General features: G+C 36.7%; 1 protein-coding gene and 1 non-coding gene across 3 annotated transcripts in view; one reads left to right on the forward strand and one right to left on the reverse strand.

Moving 5' to 3' along the window:
* Galntl6 (polypeptide N-acetylgalactosaminyltransferase-like 6) overlaps positions 1 to 12,282 on the forward strand; it is a 1,251,036-nt gene that overhangs the window by 703,039 nt on the left and 535,715 nt on the right. The gene's annotated exons all lie outside the window — the stretch shown is intronic.
* LOC120097640 (U4 spliceosomal RNA) lies at positions 7,063 to 7,201 on the reverse strand. Its single transcript, XR_005495188.1, has one exon. It is a non-coding gene; the product is annotated as a U4 spliceosomal RNA (small nuclear RNA).

Below are 12,282 nucleotides of genomic sequence, written 5' to 3' on the forward strand. Positions count from 1 at the left end.
TAGGATTGGTAAAGATCTGTTCCCAATCTGTTGGTTGCTGATTTGTCCTAACCACAGTGTCCTTTGCCTTACAGAAGCTTTGCAGTTTTATGAGATCCCATTTGTCGATTCTTGATCTTAGAGCATAAGCCATTGGTGTTTTTTTCAGGAAATTTTTTCCAGTGCCCATGTGTTCCAGATGCTTCCCTAGTTTTTCTTCTATTAGTTTGAGTGTATCAGGTTTGATGTGGAGGTACTTGATCCACTTGGACTTAAGCTTTGTACAGGGTGATAAGCATGGATCGATCTGCATTCTTCTACATGTTGCCCTCGAGTTGAACCAGCACCATTTGCTGAAAATGCTATCTTTTTTCCATTGGATGGTTTTGGCTCCTTTGTCAAAAATCAAGTGACCATAGGCATGCGGGTTCATTTCTGGGTCTTCAATTCTATTCCATTGGTCTATCTGTCTGTCTCTGTACCGATACCATGCAGTTTTTATCACTATTGCTCTGTAATACTGCTTGAGTTCAGGGATAGTGATTCCCCCTGAAGTCCTTTTATTGTTGAGGATAGTTTTAGCTATCCTGGGTTTTTTGTTATTCCAGATGAATTTGCAAATTGTTCTGTCTAACTCTTTGAAGAATTGGATTGGTATTTTGATGGGGATTGCATTGAATCTGTAGATCGCTTTTGGTAAAATGGCCATTTTTACTATATTAATCCTGCCAATCCATGAGCATGGGAGATCTTTCCATCTTCTGAGGTCTTCTTCAATTTCTTTCTTCAGTGTCTTGAAGTTCTTATTGTACAGATCTTTTACTTGCTTGGTTACAGTCACACCGAGTTACTTTATATTATTTGGGTCTATTACGAAGGGTGTCGTTTTCCTAATTTCTTTCTCGGCTTGTTTCTCTTTTGTGTAGAGGAAGGCTACTGATTTATTTGAGTTAATTTTATACCCAGCCACTTTGCTGAATTTGTTTATCAGCTTTAGTAGTTCTCTGGTGGAACTTTTGGGATCACTTAAATAAACTATCATATCATCTGCAAATAGTGATATTTTGACTTCTTCTTTTCCGATCTGTATCCCCTTGACCTCCTTTTGTTGTCTGATTGCTCTGGCTAGAACTTCAAGAACTATATTGAATAAGTAGGGAGAGAGTGGGCAGCCTTGTCTAGTCCCTGATTTTAGTGGGATTGCTTCAAGTTTCTCTCCATTTAGTTTAATGTTAGCAACTGGTTTGCTGTATATGGCTTTTACTATGTTCAGGTATGGGCCTTGAATTCCTATTCTTTCCAGGACTTTTATCGTGAAGGGGTGTTGAATTTTGTCAAATGCTTTCTCAGCGTCTAATGAAATGATCATGTGGTTTTGTTCTTTCAGTTTGTTTATATAATGGATCACGTTGATGGTTTTCCATATATTAAACCATCCCTGCATGCCTGGGATGAAGCCTACTTGATCATGGTGGATGATTGTTTTGATGTGCTCTTGGATTCGGTTTGCCAGTTTTATTGAGTATTTTTGCGTCGATATTCATAAGGGAAATTGGTCTGAAGTTCTCTTTCTTTGTTGGGTCTTTGTGTGGTTTAGGTATAAGAGTAATTGTGACTTCGTAGAAGGAATTCGGGAGTGATCCATCTGTTTCAATTTTGTGGAATAGTTTGGATAATATTGGTATGAGGTCTTCTATGAAGGTCTGATAGAATTCTGCACTAAACCCGTCTGGACCTGGGCTCTTTTTGGTTGGGAGACCTTTAATGACTGCTTCTATTTCCTTAGGAGTTATGGGGTTGTTTAACTGGTTTATCTGTTCCTCATTTAACTTCGGTACCTGGTATTTGTCTAGGAAATTGTCCATTTCCTGTAGATTTTCAAGTTTTGTTGAATATAGGCTTTTATAGTAAGATCTGATGATTTTTTGAATTTCCTCTGAATCTGTAGTTATGTCTCCCTTTTCATTTCTGATTTTGTTAATTTGGACACACTCTCTGGGTCCTCTCGTTAGTCTGGCTAAGGGTTTATCTATCTTGTTGATTTTCTCAAAGAACCAACTTTTGGTTCTGTTGATTCTTTCTATGGTCCTTTTTGTTTCTACTTGGTTGATTTCAGCTCTGAGTTTGATTATTTCCTGCCTTCTACTCCTCCTGGGTGTATTTGCTTCTTTTTGCTCTAGAGCTTTTAGGTGTGCTGTCAAGCTGCTGACATGCTCTTTCCTGTTTCTTTCTGCAGACACTCAGCGCTATGAGTTTTCCTCTTAGCACAGCTTTCATTGTGACCCATAAGTTTGGGTATGTTGTACCTTCATTTTCATTAAATTCTAAAAAGTTTTTAATTTCTTTCTTTATTTCTTCCTTGACTGGGTTATCATTGAGTAGAGCATTGTTCAATTTCCAAGTATATGTGGGCATTCTTCCCTTATTGTTATTGAAGACCAGTTTTAGGCCGTGGTGGTCTGATAGCACGCATGGGATTATTTCTATCTTTCTGTACCTGTTGAGGCCCGTTTTTTGACCAACTATATGGTCAATTTTGGAGAAAGTACCATGAGGAGCTGAGAAGAAGGTATATCCTTTTGCTTTAGGATAGAATGCTCTATTAATATCCGTTAAGTCTATTTGGCTCATGACTTCTCTTAGTCTGTCTACGTCTCTGTTTAATTTCTTTTTCCATGATCTGTCCATTGATGAGAGTGGGGTGTTGAAATCTCCCACTATTATTGTGTGAGGTGCAATATGTGTTTTGAGCTTTAGTAAGGTTTCTTTTACATATGTAGGTGCCCTTTTATTTGGGGCATAGATATTTTGGATTGAGAGTTCACCAGTGGAAGGGGAAGCCCTGGGTCCTGCTAAGACTGAACCCCCAGTGAACTAGACTGTTGGGGGGAGGGTGGCAATGGGGGGAGGGTTGGGAGGGGAACACCCATAAGGAAGGGGAGGGGGAAGGGGGGAGGGTGATGTTTGCCCGGAAACCAAAGAATTATTATTAAGTATTAAATAAATTTTAAAAAAAATAGAAGACAAGGGGCAGCCATACATAAGCAGTCCCTCTTGCTCAAGGTGCAGTCATCACCGGCATCATCACGTTGCCCCGTGTCCTCTGAAGAGGTCTGACGAGTTGTCAGAACCATGAAATCTCTTCCTCTTCTGGTTGGCACAGGGCCCCAGCCTCCTCCTCCTGCCAGCATGAGACATTTGGGGGAGTTGCAGTTTTGGGGTGGGGGTGGGGGTCCACTGTTTCAAGCAATCTGGTTATCATCTGCCTTCCTGCCAGGGTGCTTACAGCATGCCGGTCGTTGGTTGGATATATGGATGTACCTGTACTGGGTCAAGCAGTGAAATTTTGTATCGAGTGTTAAGATTTAAAAAAAAAAAAAACCTCTTGGAAGAACCTGTATAAAAGATGAGAAAAACCTATATTCCCAGCACTCAGAGAGTGGAAGTTCAGCTTGCATCATGTTCTGGAAAACATAGTTCAGGGCCAGCCTGTTTTGGGTGATACTTTGTCTCCAAAAAATAAAAAGGAAGGAAAGAAAAGAAAAGTTTAAAAAGCAATGAATTTTGCAACTTATTCTCCAACAGGAAGAGAAGGGAAGAGACAGATTTGTACATGTATGAATGTATTTCTATGCAAATATATAAATTCTACACATTACACGCTATGTACATAAGTAAAAAAAGGAAGCAGGCTGAGAGAAGCTTGCAACCTCTCTATAGCTGAGTTTATTTAAAACTAAAAACTTAACAGAAAGCCTGACCAGATGTTTGACACCTGTATTCCCAGCACTTAGGAGGCAGACAATAGGAACACCACTTCCTAAGGCCAGCCTGAGTTACATAGTGAGTTCCATGATAATCTGGGCTACAGCGTGACACCCTGGCCAATAAATAAATACAAAAATCCATGAACGAATTGCTAATGATAGATGATATTGTTAAAGGAAAAAAAATCACCACACATTTTAGGGCCAGTAAGGTGGCTTAGTGGGTAAAGGTGCTTGCTGCGAAGCCTGATGACCTGAGTTCGATCCCCAGGATCCACATGAGTAGAAGGAGAGAACTGACTTCCCACAAGTTGTCCATACACAATTTACAGGTGCACACGTGGTAAAATACATGTAAAATATTAAAAATAATGTAAATAAATGCAAAAGATAAAAAAAAGTTCAGGATCTGTACTAAGCTTTGAAGTCAACAAGTGTCTAATTTAACTGCCAACTTCTAAATTAACACTGTTCTTCCTCACATGCTCACTCCAGCCTCAACCCTCCGAACATTCTCCTTTTAAGGTTAAATTTACCTTTTGGATCATTTCAAGGTCTCTCTGAATTAAAATGTATATCAGATATACATTTTAATATATTATATATATTACATATAATATGTATATTACCTTTATATTAGCTCTTCATTAAGGTAAATTCTTATATTATCTTTTATAAGAAAGAATCAAGCATTGTATTTTGTATGAATCAATATTATATTCCTACAAACCATGTTGGTAAAAACTCTAAATTTGGTTTAATTCAGGGATCCCTCTGCATCACTCTCACAGGCTTGGATTATAGATGCGAGCTTCTACAGACAGTAAGTCCCTATATCAGTACTATGTGAAGATCTTGCACTAATAGACCTTTTACAAATTCCCCTATACAAATTCTGGTAACTCTGATAAACAAAAATAAAAATACAATCAAACAGAATGCCCAATATTAGCAGTCAGGAGACAAGCTGACTCTGCTCCTCTCCCAATAGCCTCTTTTTTTAATATCCATACTAAGTTGAGGCACCAACTTTTACCACAGCATCCTCATCCAGTGCAAGGAGGAGCAGAGGACCTAAGCAGTTGGGGAGTGGTTACGATGAGGAATTCCTTTTAAGGAACCAAGACGAAGGTCAATATATAGAAGGCTTTTATAACATAGTGCAAGCATATCTCCATCGGAAGAGCAAAGTTTGGAAGTCAAGGAAAGACTTCTACCCAGGAAAAAGATGAAAGACACCTTAAAGCAGCTCATTAATGAAGCAGCAAGAAAACAGTAAAAGAAAAAACTCAAAGGCTGTTTCAATGGAACTGGGTATTAGAAAGTGACTCTGGAAGAGGACAGTGTTACTGTAGCTATACAGCCCTGTGGCAGAGAGAAGAATAAAGTCTCTAGTAGTCTGTAATAAAGTCTGTCCAAAGTTACTCTTTCTACCTAACCATGTGTGAATGGACCCTTATGCATGGTGCCAAATTCCTCTGCATCTTTACACTGTAATTTCAACCTCTACAACTCAACTCTTGTCTTCCAATGTTCCTAGCACCATGGATTGTTTATATACTGTTCTCTATACTGTTAACATCCCTATAGAATTTAGGTTTGGAGTCCATCATTGCTATCGCTAAGTTACAAGGCTCTGAGAAGCACGGGGTGCATGTTCTGCCACCCTCAGATGGAGAATGGCAGACATAATGAAGCAACTCCTTCCAGTATTGTAATTTGGTTGGCTTAAGAATAAAAAATATGAGTCTTAAAGTACATTCAAATTGAAATTTGGAAATATACTGTGAAATCTCTATTTCCTCATAAAAGATCATTTCCAAACTAAAATATACAGACGTCATCAATTAATCTGTCTAACTTTTCTCTGGGACATTGCTAAGGCAGTGACTGAGAAGTTTACTGAAACAGCAATTTCCCTTCTAGGTCGATTATTGTAAGTGACATTTCTATCATAATTGTAGGTGAAAGTATGCAATCTAATTGATATATCTTCATAGTTATCTACTGATTGTTTATAATTGTGGATTCAATGAAAATATCTTAATAAACTGTAAATATTTGGCCATACTTTCTACATCCTAAAATTGCATAATTATAAAACTCCCTGAATTATGATATTAAATATGAGCTTATGATGCTGGGAGATGAAGAAAACTCATATTAAATCAAAACTATTTTGTTAAAATTGAACTGTCCAACATGCACCTGTGGACTCTGATCTAGTAGGTTTGGAGATCCCTGGTGAGTCTGATAGGAAACAAACATTGAATACATAATAATGCATCATCTAGTCTCTTACACCCCTCCTCTTTAATTCTTTGTCCTCACTATGACATCTGAAGGGCCAAACTTGTTGCCATGTCCTTGTTCAGCAACTTCCCAGGAGATGACAGATGGTGCTGAGTTCAGTGCGCACTAAACAGTTAACAGTTATTAAACAAATATCTCAGTTTATCACAGTTTTCTTAAAATTTTTACTTCTCTGAAGCTGAAGCATTATTTTGGTAATTGTATTTAGATATTCTTTTGGATTAAAGTGCATGAAAGTAACAAAAGAGAAACTACCGTGCCCTATTCTGTCAACTTCAGGCTTTAGAATATATGAAAGTCTAACATCCAACATTAATTTTAGTGAGAGTATATTGGGAGACACTTATGAATGCTTCCTCCACTCTGAAAAGCCAGGATATTTACTTTCATCACAAGATGCAGGCATTATATTTGAGTTATGTTTAGTTATATCCTCTAAAATGTCTACACACATTTAGGTAAACTGCCTTCAAAGTGTGCTTTCTTAGAAATAAATATTCAAGGGTTATTATTTTAAACATGTCTACGAGATTTGTATTCTAACATGTATCATACAAACAGACCTCCTCTACTCTCACTACCTCTTTCATAGTCACTTAGTTATTTTGTGAATTACAAAGAGAAATGTCACCATCTGCAGGGAAAAGTACAAGAGAATATATCCAATTTTTAGTGACTTTAGGTAAATCTTGTCTTTAGGTCCCCCAAGAAAACTCATTTTAGATACCTCTTAGTTAGCAACCTACAAAATCAACAAAGGCAAGAGAGCTTAATTATGCCATATCAAGTGCTGTAGTTTAATGGAAACACATTAGCTGACCTGTATTTTCTGAGTTCTGTTACACAATCAATTCAATTCACAATGAATAGATTTTCAAGGTTGCACACATTCAAACTTTCTTAAAACTGAATAAGATCTTCCTTTTTTGAAAGGAAAAGTGTATACATAAATAAATCACACCATTAAAAACTATGATGTCTGTTTTGTGACAATTCTTTATGATGTTTATGCCTGGCTTCTAAAATAACACTGAAAAATATTAATGATATAAACATGCTTTCAAGATTCAATTTCAATTAGCAGTAATCACGCCTCAGATAAACCTCATGGGCTATGTATGATACTGCCATTGCTCAAAGCTCAATATTTAATTTCAAAGGGTAACAAATTTTCCATTAGCATAAAAGAGAAAGAATGAGACAATATAAGGTGGGGATGGGCAATTCTGAATCCCCTCACCCATCAGCACAGGTGCTACAGAACACTGTACTCACACCTGCTTGGTTCTCTGAATACCTCACTCAGGACAGTGCTTAAACAGAAAAAAACAGGGGGACTATATAAATATTAATTATTAAATATTATTAAATATTTTCAGCTGTCAGCGTAGCTCAGTGTTAGAGCATTTGTTGAGCATATAGAAGATTTTAATTTCATCCATAACAAAAACAAAATTTCTCTATGTAGAGAGATGTATGTCCATGCCCTCCAACAAATCACACACAGTGCAAGGATATGTGGAGCCCTTTTAATCTGCGTATGGTGGCACATTCTACACTTTCAACACAAGAGAGATAGAAATGAATGTTTTTTTTAGGAGTTTAAGGCCAGCCCCATCTACATAGTGAGTTCCAGGACATTCAGAGCTCCACAGTGATATTCAGTCTCAAAACAACAGCAAATAAACAACAGCAACACAAAATAAGAAGCAAAGCAAAGTAAAAACCTCAAAAACTTCTTATGATAGGAAGACAAAGAAATGTACTATTTTTCTGTTAAAAGGGGGATATAATGTGAAGATGCCTATGTATGATCATAGAGAGATAATGATGGGTGATTAATAGATAGATAGATAGATAGATAGATAGATAGATAGAGATAAGAGAGAGACAGAGATACAGACATAGAGCCACAGAGAGGATGATCCTTACTATGTCATAGTCAACAATACCATCCTGCTTTTTCAAGCTTCAGAAATGCAAGAAATAAATATTTGTTATTTAAGCCACATACTTTCAGGTATTTTGCTAAGTCAACCAAGTTGACTATTATCAACAGAATCTAGAATCTTCTTATGAACTTTTTACTGTGTTCAAGATAGAATTTTCCAAATTTTTCAAAGACAATCAACATATGTTAGCAGCGTAGTGTGTCAAAAGTTTAAATTATCTAATCCATGTGTGCTAAGCTGGTATTAGTTCACTTATTTTTAAAAACTTTCCAAACTCAAAAAGAAATCCTAAAGGAATAATTGAAATTATAAAAGAAAAGAAAATCACCATAGAAATACAAGATTCTAATACAAAAACAAAATTTCAAAGATCACTGAATTTTCTCAATTCCCTTTGTCACAAGTGAACGGGAATTTCCTAGTGAGCTTATACTTTATTTTCTTGTGTTTAGATATGCTTGTTGCTGTCTCTTGAGTGTTTTAAGTGTGTGTGTGTGTGTGTGTGTGTGTGTGTGTGTGTGTGTCTATGTTAGTGCTTATATGGGGTGTAGGGTGTCTGTATGCACCTATGATTGTACTTGGAACTTGTGGTTTTTTGTTTTTTGATGGAGTTGTTGCTTACAAACAGTATCTCATGTGCTTCAGGCTTGCTGGGAACTCACAACATTGAAGACCTGACCTTCCTGGTACCATCTTTCAAATGCTGAGTTTATAGGAACATACCACTGAGCCTCTTAAACGACCTACTGTTCTTCCAAAGCAGTAACAGAGAAATAAGTTATATACAATAAAATAAAACAGAATCACTTATTTTAATAATTAATAGGTAAACATTTCATAAATTGTTCAAATAGAATAAATTTAGAAACTAAAAAAGCTAAATAAATCAAATAAAGCCATTTCAAAAAACGAATAGAGGACACACTATAATTAAAGTTATGAAAACAGAATAGAGAAAAAAATGTTCAAAGCTGCAAATGAGAAAAAAATATGTATCTTGCAGAGGAAACTAAACTTAGTCTTATGAAACCATGGAGACAAGGAAAAAAAGTCTAATATGCTATAAGGACCATAAAAGCAAGCAATCAAAACATGCAAATGCATACTCTTATATTTAGTAAAAAGCACCCTTGAAAATCCAGATATGGAGGTAAGAACGCTTTCTACACCCGCGAGGTTCCCAGCATCCATGTAAACCACCTGAGATTGGCTATGTACACCTATAACACCTTAGTTCTCCAGAAGGAGATGAAAGGATTGCTGAGAACTACTGGTTACCAGTGTCGTTCCAGGTTCAGTGAAAGACCCTGTTTCCATGAAATAAATAGGAGAATGATGGAGCAAAACATCGAACGTCCTCCTCTCTCCTGCGGTGCATGGAGTCACATGCAGGAACATGCATACGCACACACACACCCACACACACACACATACACACACCCACACACATACACACACTCACACACACCCACACCCACACCCACACACACACACACACACACACACACACACAGAAAGAGACAGAGACAGAGAAGCACACATTCAAACACAGATTCTTTCTCTCCCTATCTCTCTCTCTTTCACTTCACCACATACACACGTATACAACACACAGCATATAACCAACAGAAGAAGAATATGTAAAATGACATCATTTTCAGAGGTTCACTGTCAAAGAGTGCCTAAAGTAAATATTGGCCCAGGAAGCAGTGGTATCAAAAATTACAGTTTCAGAAGGGAAGGAAACACATCTGACCAAAATAGAAGAGGGAGCAGTAAATAAAATGAGACACCCCTTACCTAAGCTTTCTTTCTTTCTTGCACCATGTTTGATGGAAGAAGTAATAAGTGTGAGGAACTAGTGTGGTATTCAACATACATTCAGAAAACATCTACATCTAAAATAAAACATTCACAAAGCCTCCAAAGAGAATCAATTTTATATACTTTATTGAAAATGGTACAGTATTAATATGTTATTGCTATGTAGGGTATCCTTACCATGAAACACCTCTGCACTTGACTGTGGCTGTGACCAATTTTTTCTTCGTTTGTGCTAAAGTTATAAAGACCTGAAGATGCACATACCTGCTTACAAAAGAGGTCACCTTTACCTAGTGAAATCTGTATCAACCAATGTCCTAATTCAATATTGTTTTCTGGCTGTGAAATTTTATCATAGTCAAGACGTCGTCATTGAGGAAAATGAAGTGCAAAATGTTCAAAATTTCTATTAATTACTTAAGATCCATATGCATCTACAGTTACTTAAAATTAGTTATTTTAAAAGTCTGCCTTCATTTTCAAGCACATTCCAAGTAGAAAATACAAAAATATTTTCATAATTTATGTGACAAAATTTGTTTAGTTAATTTAAAATGTATGTCTGTACCTTTAGGTCTAGCTAACTATATAAAATAAGTTATATAGTCAATGCAAATAACACTGAAAAATCTGTTTTCAATCTGTCAGGAGAAGCAAATATTAAGTGAAAATCAGAATGCTTTTGTGTAACAACTTAAAATGTGAACCTTGAGAAATGTACTGTTGCTCATCCAGTCAATCTTCCCAGAGTTTCTCCTCAAGAAATACTGTGAGTCTCGGATCATAATGCATCAGGATGCTGTCTTAGCAGACACCTTATAGCCACAGTGCACATGCCACTGGCTTGTTTTACTTTGTAAAATTGCTATCCCCAGACACATGTTAAGACTCTAAGGGTTTTCTATATTATGGGAGCCATACAGTGTTATTTCAATCTCCTCTGTCTAAAAGCCCACATGTAGTCCTGAAATAGGCTCGAGTTGCTTGATAATAAAATTTCAAAGCATAATAAAAAACATAAATTTTGAGCAGTGACTAAACTGTTAATAAGTAGTAAAAATTACTTAGTTGACACCTTTTGTTCTTGAGCATAGGGAGGCATGGGAGAGTTTAGAGGGAAGGGAACATGGGGAACTGGAGGGAGGAAAGAGTTGGAGAGTCAATGCAATTCTCTGTCAGTTGAAAATAGTTTTGAAATGAATTCACTTTTGAAAGTATGTAATGGAAACCATGATAGATTTAGTTTAACTACAAAGTGATAGTTATGGTACATGAGACGCCATAAAAAAGCTCCTATGCATGCTGCTTGCAACCATTTATACTAGCATCTTAATAAGACAATTTCTATCACAAATAACAGCTTTATCAACCTCCCATACTTTTTGCAATATTGTACAAAATTCAAGCCAAAACTGAAAAAAAAGACCTTCACCATTACTAAACTTTTAGACTTTTCAATTCAGTAATTGAATGCTTCAACATTATTTTATGCTGCCTTATAGACTCAGTAGGTACAGATAATGAATTCTAGTTCCATGTCTGCTGTTGGGAGGTATCCCTTTCCTATTTGAGCTATAATTTATTTCAGCAGCAAGTTGGAACTCCATGAGCATTGATTAAAATTATATGCGTTTAAAAATCAGAATTTACTAGAAACTAAAGGGCATTTACAAAAAAGATCTATGGTTCAGACAGCAAGAGGACTCAGAAAGTAAAGGCATGTGCCTGATAATCTGAACTCGGTTCCCAGAACCCACGTGGTTGAGAGAACCAACTCCCACAAGTTGTCCACTGACCTCCAAACATACACATTCAGTTTGACACATGTGTGCCCCCCACACATATACACATAATAAATAACTAAATAATGATAATATCTATGCCCATGTAAATATTTTTATGTGATAAGTGATACTATTCACATATAATTGTGGAAATTTTAAAGTATCTCAAATGTTAGAAACAACTGTAGCCAGGGGGAGTAAGTATGGGGATCACTAGAATGGCAGACTACTAAGGACACAGGGCATATCTGTACATGGGAATTCATACTCGTGGTGGGTAAGAAAGTTTCAGTGTAGGCTTGCATATATAGGTACCTATATAATTGTTCTGTGTCCAATTTGCATACCATCTCTCTTTGTGGTCTAGGTAGTAGTCTTGAGAAGAAATGGAAAAACAGTGGATCTGGAGGAGAAGAGAAGTGGGGGTGGGAGTGAGTGGGGAGGAATGGAGGGAGAGGGGAGGCTTCAGTTGGGTGTATTCTATGAGAGAACACTAATTTAAAAAAAATCAGAATTTACAATACAGTTGACTCTTCAATTGAGACATGAAGAGAAGGGCTGAAATACACTTTTAACAAGCTGAACTTGAGCTTCAGCAAAGTGGCAGGGTATAAAATTAACTCAAATAAGTCAGTAGCCTTCCTCTACACAAAGAGAAACAAG

Source organism: Rattus norvegicus, chromosome 16, assembly GCF_036323735.1.
Source record: "Rattus norvegicus strain BN/NHsdMcwi chromosome 16, GRCr8, whole genome shotgun sequence".
NCBI lineage: Eukaryota > Metazoa > Chordata > Mammalia > Rodentia > Muridae > Rattus > Rattus norvegicus.